The sequence below is a fragment of the Dasypus novemcinctus genome, chromosome 12 (genome assembly GCF_030445035.2).
Source record: "Dasypus novemcinctus isolate mDasNov1 chromosome 12, mDasNov1.1.hap2, whole genome shotgun sequence".
In the NCBI taxonomy this organism is placed as follows: Eukaryota; Metazoa; Chordata; class Mammalia; order Cingulata; family Dasypodidae; genus Dasypus; species Dasypus novemcinctus.
The window spans coordinates 17,838,226-17,844,796 of record NC_080684.1 but is presented as its reverse complement, the minus strand read 5'-3'; positions in this window follow the sequence as shown (position 1 = coordinate 17,844,796).

The window sequence follows — 6,571 nt, the reverse complement described above, 5'->3', positions numbered from 1 at the left end:
TCGTATTAATTTTATGTCATAATATTTAAGTTATAGAATAACAAATTTAAGAGTGAATACTACCCAAGGATTTGCACCCTATTCTGGAGAGTTTTGATATATTTAAAGTTTTGTGCAGAGGAGTTGAGTGTTATTAGGCAAAAAATATGTCAGGTGTTTTTTTATTTAGAGATTAAGTATGGCTTAAGATGATGTGAATGATTGCCAAGTGGACAAGGGGTGGACTGTGATGGTTAGGCTCCTATGTCATCTTGGTCAAGCAAACAGGGGTCTAATTGTTACTGTGAAGACATTTCTTGGCCTTAAATCATCAGTAAATTAATCTACTGCTAATTATATTTATAGTCAACTGAGGAGATTGTCTACTGCAAAGAGAGACATCTCCTCCAATCATCTGAAGGCCTTTAAATAGGAAGTGATGATTTCAGCAGTCAGAAAAGAGAATTCCTGTGTCTACTTCAGCCAGTCATCTTCCCCTTAAGAATTTGTAATAAACCTTCATTGGAGTTTCCAGTTTGCAGTCTTTCCTATGGAATGTGAACTTGTGTATTCTAAGAGTAGCATGAGACAATCAGACAATTTTACAAAATATCATAATATTTATAGATATCGCCTGTTGGTTCTGTTTCCCTAGAAAACCTGACTAATACAAGTTTTTGGGAACAGCTTGTGGTTTACCTAGCATTTCCCTAACTTTGAATGATGTTGATTTTTTTTTAATGTATTTATTGTCAAATTATGTATCTTTTTTATACAATGATTGTTTGGAATATGCTGCCCATGTTTATTTAATTTTGTCTTCTTAGTACTAATCTGTAAGAATTCATTATAACTTGTGAAGAAGACCTTTGCCATGTTTGCGGCAGGCAGGACTCTAAGATGTCCCCAGGGATCTCTAATGCTTTCTCTTACTTCATATACAATATCCACTCCTAGCCTGTAGGCAGAACCTGTGATAATTTCTATAATTTGCTTTATGGAATTTTGATGGAAATTATAATGAATCTATAGATCAAATTGGGTAATATTTATAAATAACAAAACTGGTGATTCAAACATATGAGCATGTCATATATGTTAATTTATTTAGGTCTCTTAATAAGCAAATTTATTCAGTACACTTTCTGCTTTCCAAGTAACTGCAAATCACATTGTAAATAGAATCTCTGCAATTATGTATCAAGGATCCACATTTTCCCAATTTCTGATAACTCATTCCTTAATTCCTTTTAAACAATCCCAAGCAGCATCCTCAAAGTCCAGTTTCTACTAACTGTCCATTCAGATATTTTAACATTTCTCTATCATGGTACACAAAAACCTCTCAGCTCCCAAATTCGGAAACCAGTTACCTGTATAGGTATTTGTTATTGCAGCACTCAATTTCCAAGTGCAAACATCTGTATAAATTATATTTTTCTTCATAACAAATAATTCTAAAAACTTGATGACCTTGAAAATGGTATCTCACAATTCTAATTCTAATGCAAGTTCTGGTATAAGAGAGGGCAATGTAGACTTAATTCTGAAAGAAGTGTGGGACTGTGTTTTGACCAGTCCGGTAATTCCCTGAAGTTTTAACACAAAGTTTGTCTTTGTTTAACCTGTGTTGTGGGTGTTTTCAGGACTGAGACAACTTCCATGGTGGTATCTATTGAAAGAATATAAAAGAAAAGAAATTAGCCGCTGTCACCTGGTGTAATGGGTAACATTTGGAGGAAGCAATAGACCTATCAGAAGCTGGGGGAAAAAGTGGCAGGGAAGGACATACTCAGAAGAACAAGGGCTTTGTAAAGATCCCACTTCCTTCATAATCTCGATTGCCACACACAGGCCCAGGACAGATTCATGTTCAAAATTGACCTGAAAAGATATTTAATCTAATCCTATCTGACCTACTGACTAGGACATCTTTTTAAGCTGCCAGCTAAATACTGAAGGCTATATTCCAGAGATACAGGTTCTATAAAGACTAAAAATTAATTACAAGATTTTACGATTCTTCTTTTTTTCCATCAACTTACCACTGAAATGGCACCAGAATGAAGAGTCTATCTGAGGCGAGGTTCTTAGGGAAGCGTAAAGACAACGAGGGAGACAAAGGCAAGGACAGTATAGGAATACGAAGCCTCTGTCTCCTTCCCCTACAGCAAACATTAAGTGTAAACTGACTACTAGAAAGATTACTACAGAATCCACACAAAAGGCCTATTTATTTCAGTTTCTATTACCAAATACATCACTTCCAACTTTAAAGAAAAAAATTGCAATTCATGCTAAAGGCAGAAAGTCAGAACAGAGATACAACCATCGGAACCACATTCAGATATGACACAGAATTTGGAATTATCAGACAAACCCTTTAAAATAATTATGATAATTATCTTAAGGGATATGATGAAAATGTGCACAACATACAAGAACAGGTGGATAATGTAAGCAGAGAGATGAAAAATCTAAGAAAGAACAAAAAGAAAGCTAGAAATCAAACACATTGTAGCAGTTTGATATAATTGATAAATTCAAAAAAAATATTGGATTATTCTTGTAATCTGATCTATTCCTGGGCATGATTGAGTTATGATTAGGGCTTTGATTGGGCCATGTCATTAGGGCATTGAGTTCCTACTCCTTGGAGAGTGGGGACTCAAAGATAAAAGGCACGGCTAAGGACAGAGTTGGGGCTTTTGATGCAAGGGTCTCTGATGTTGGAGTTTTGCTATTGGAGTTTGATACTGAAGTCTTAAACCAGAGCTCTGGGGAAAGAGACAGAGCCATTCACCTAATAGTCTACGCTGACCTTGTGGAGGAAAAAGAGAAGCCAGCCCCAGAAATGAAATCTTGAAGCCAGAGTAAAGCAAGCCCCAGGAATATAGAAACCCAAGAAGTCTGAACCCTTGCAGCTGTCGGCAGCCATCTTGCTCCAAATAGACTTTGGTCAGGGAAGTAACTTATGCTTTTTGACCTGGTATCTGTAAGCTCCTTATCCCAAATAAATATCCTTTATAAAAACCAATCAATTTCTGGTATTTTGCATCAGCACCCCTTTGGCTGACTAATACACACATCATAACAGAAATGAAAACTACCTTTGGTAGAAATATCAGTAGGCTGGACATAGATGAGGAAAGATTCAGTATCCTCAAAAATAAGTTAAAGGATGGGGCAAGATGGCAGTTGAGTAAGGCATTCCAGTAGTCAGAGCCCAGGAGACCAGTAGAGAATCCCGCAACATCCTTGAAAGAATGAAAGAAGAAGATTGCCCTTCTGGAGTGAAGTCAATTCAGTAGAGCACTCCACACCACAGAGGCCAGTGCCCATCCTCTACTCACGGTGCAAGACACCTAATGAGCTTTTCTGTGACTGGAGATGAAAGCTCCACTTCCCAAAAATATGGGAGAAAGTCCACAGAGTTCAGCTACTAATTAGTACATTTGGCTGGTTATGGTGAAATCCTAAGAGAAGTTCAAGTGTGAACCTGTCCAATCAGAAAGAGGCCAGTATCTGCCATTTTAAAAAGTAGGGCTGAATGAAAACAATGATAGTAGGGAGTGGCTTCTTTCTACAGAGATCAGACTGCAGCCCTAGCCTAGGCACCAGCCCCACCTCTGGGGAAATGACAGGAGCTTTAGCCAGCATATACTGAATAGTATGACACCTGTAGCTCCATCCCTACCCCCAAGAAGAGATGCATTTCCTCATCCTTTCTGGGCAATGGCAGGCACTTTTGGCCTGGTCTGCACAGACTGGACTGTTGGATGCCAGTGGATCCACCCCCACCCCCAAATAGGAGAGGAGGGGGCTGGTGTTTCCTCAGCCTCTCCGGGACTTACAGGGACTGAACTGCTGGGTGTCTGTGGATCCATCCACATTCTGTATAGGACAAGAGGGGGCAGTGTTTCCAAGCATCTCAGAGCAACTGCAAGTACATTTGGCCCACATGGATTAGATTTTTAGGCAATACAGAGGGTCCGACCATCCCCAGCCTTGGCAGGGGAGGAGAGGGGTCAGAGATATGTCAATCTACCTGGGCAACTGTGGTCATTTGGGACCTGCATGGCATAGATTGCTGCCCACACCTGCAACTTGATCCCTAACTCAGACAAGGGAGAATGGAGCTTGAAACTCCATCAGTCTCTCTGTGCAGCTACAGATGGTTGTGGCCTACATGACTTGGATTATTACACATGGTTGCAGCTCTGTCCCTAAACCTGGCAGAGGAGAAAGGTGGGCGAAGCTTCATTAGTTCCTGGGGCAATGTGAGAAGTTTCAGCCTCTGTAGATTACAGTACCAAAGACATCCTCAGTTCCTACTACACAACCATCAAGGGAGAAAGGTCAAGAAAGCCCAAAAGAGAGAAAGTGCATCCATAAAAAATACATCTAGTAAGCCAGATACCAAGAAACCAACAAAAAATTAGAATCCAAACCAAACATCAGGAAGACATGGTCCAGTTAAAGGAAAAAGATAAGTCTCCAGATGACATAGAGAATTTGTGACAGCTAATCATAGATGTTCAACAAATCTCCTTAAAAATCAATGAGATGGCTAAAAGATTAAGGATATTAAGAAGACACTGGGTGAGCACAGACAAAAATATGAAAGTATAAATAGAAAAATAGCAAGTCTTATGAGAATGAAAGACACAATAAATGAAATAAAAAATATACTGGAGGCAGGAGAACCAGCAAGATGGTGGTGGGGTAAGGAGCTACTAGAGTCAGCTCCTGCTACAGGGCAGTTAGCAAACACCCAAAGCACTCTGGAGTTAGCTGAAGCACCTGTTTGGAGGCTCCAGGAGGCCAGAAGTGCATCCCGCAACATACTTGAAGGAATGGAAGGAGGAGACTGCCCACCTGCAGAGAAGACTGGTAAGTAGAGCTCTCCATGCCATGGAGTCCAGTGCACATCCATCACTGGAGACACAAACCACCTTAGGAACTGTTCCATGGCTGGAATTGAAAGCTTCACTTCCCCAAAACAGGGGAGGAAGAGGCAATTGGGCACCAATTTCAGCTACTGTTAAGTAAATTCAGCAGGCTAAAGTATAATCCTGAGAACAGCTGAAGTTTGAGCCTGTCCAAGTCAGAAAGAAGCTGGGGAGCTGCCATCTTAATTCTGTGCTCGGCACGAGGGGAAGCAATGGAGACTGAAAATCCCAGTACTGGTGGGTGGGGACTGGTTTCTTTCCATCCAGGTCAGATTGCAGCTCCAGCCTAGGCCCAAATGCCACCTCTGACAGGGAAGAAGATGTGGGGACCTGTGCCAGCCTCTCTGGGAAATTACTGGCCAAGCCACAAAGACTAGTGATTATCCCACTCTGGCAGCACAAGCTGCACCAGAAACTATTCTGTGGCTGGAATTGGAAGCTCCATTTCCCAGAAACAGAAGAGGAAGAGATGGTTGGTCGTTGATTTCAGTTACTGATTGGTAGACTTTGCTGTCTAAGATAAAACCCCAGGAACAGGTGGGGTGTGAATCAGCCCAAGTCCTAAAGAGGCCAGTGGTCACCATTTTGACTGCCCCCAGCCTGAGGGGAAGCCGGGCTGACCGAAAATCTCACGAAGGTAAGAACCAGTTTCTTTCACCCAGCTCAACATGCATGCAGCCTAGCCTAGGCTTCTGCTCCACCTCTGGCAGGGAGGAGGCTGGTGGGACCTGCACCAGCCTATTCAGGTAACTGTAGTTAACTTTAGCCGGCAGAGATTGAAAATCAGAAGTCTACCAGGACAACTGTGGTCATGTTAGACATACACTGCATAGATTGTTGCCCACACCTGCAGCTCCATCCCCACCCTAGGCAGGGGAGAAAAGAAACTTTATCAGTCTGTCTGGGCAACTACAGTGTAGGCCTGCATGACTTGGATTATTCCACACAGCTGTGACTCTGTCCCTACCCTTGGAAAAGGAGACAGTTGGTAGAAGCTTCATTGTTCCCAGGCACAATGAAGGCAGCTTGAGATTTCACAATTTACAACACCAACTACATGCATGGCTGCTACTGCACAACCAGCAAGGGAGAAAGGGCAAGAAGCCTTAAACTAAAGAGAAAAACTGAACCCAGAATAAATCTCTAGTAAACCAGATGCCAAGACAACAACAAAAAATTACAATACATACCAAAAAACAGGAAGCTGTGGCCCCATTAAAGGAACAAGATGAGCCTCCAGATGACATAAAGGAGTGAGATAACTAATCATAGATGTTCAAAATAATCTCCTTAATAAATTCAATGAAGTGGCTAAAGAGATTAAGGATATTAAGAAGATACTGGATGAGCACAAAAAAGAATTTGAAGCATACATAGAAAAAAAGCAGATCTTATGGGAATTAAAGTGCAATAAATGAAATTTTAAAAAACATTGGAATCATGTAATAGCAGATTTGAGAAAGCAGAAGAAAGGATTGGTGAACTTGAAAAAATGGGCTCCGAAAGTGAACATACAAAAGAGGAGAGGAAGAAAAGAACCGAAAAAATTGAACAAGGTCTCAGGGAACTAAATGACAGCAAAAGGCATGCAAACATACATGTCATGGGTGTCCCAGAAGGAGAAGAGAAGGGAAAGGGGG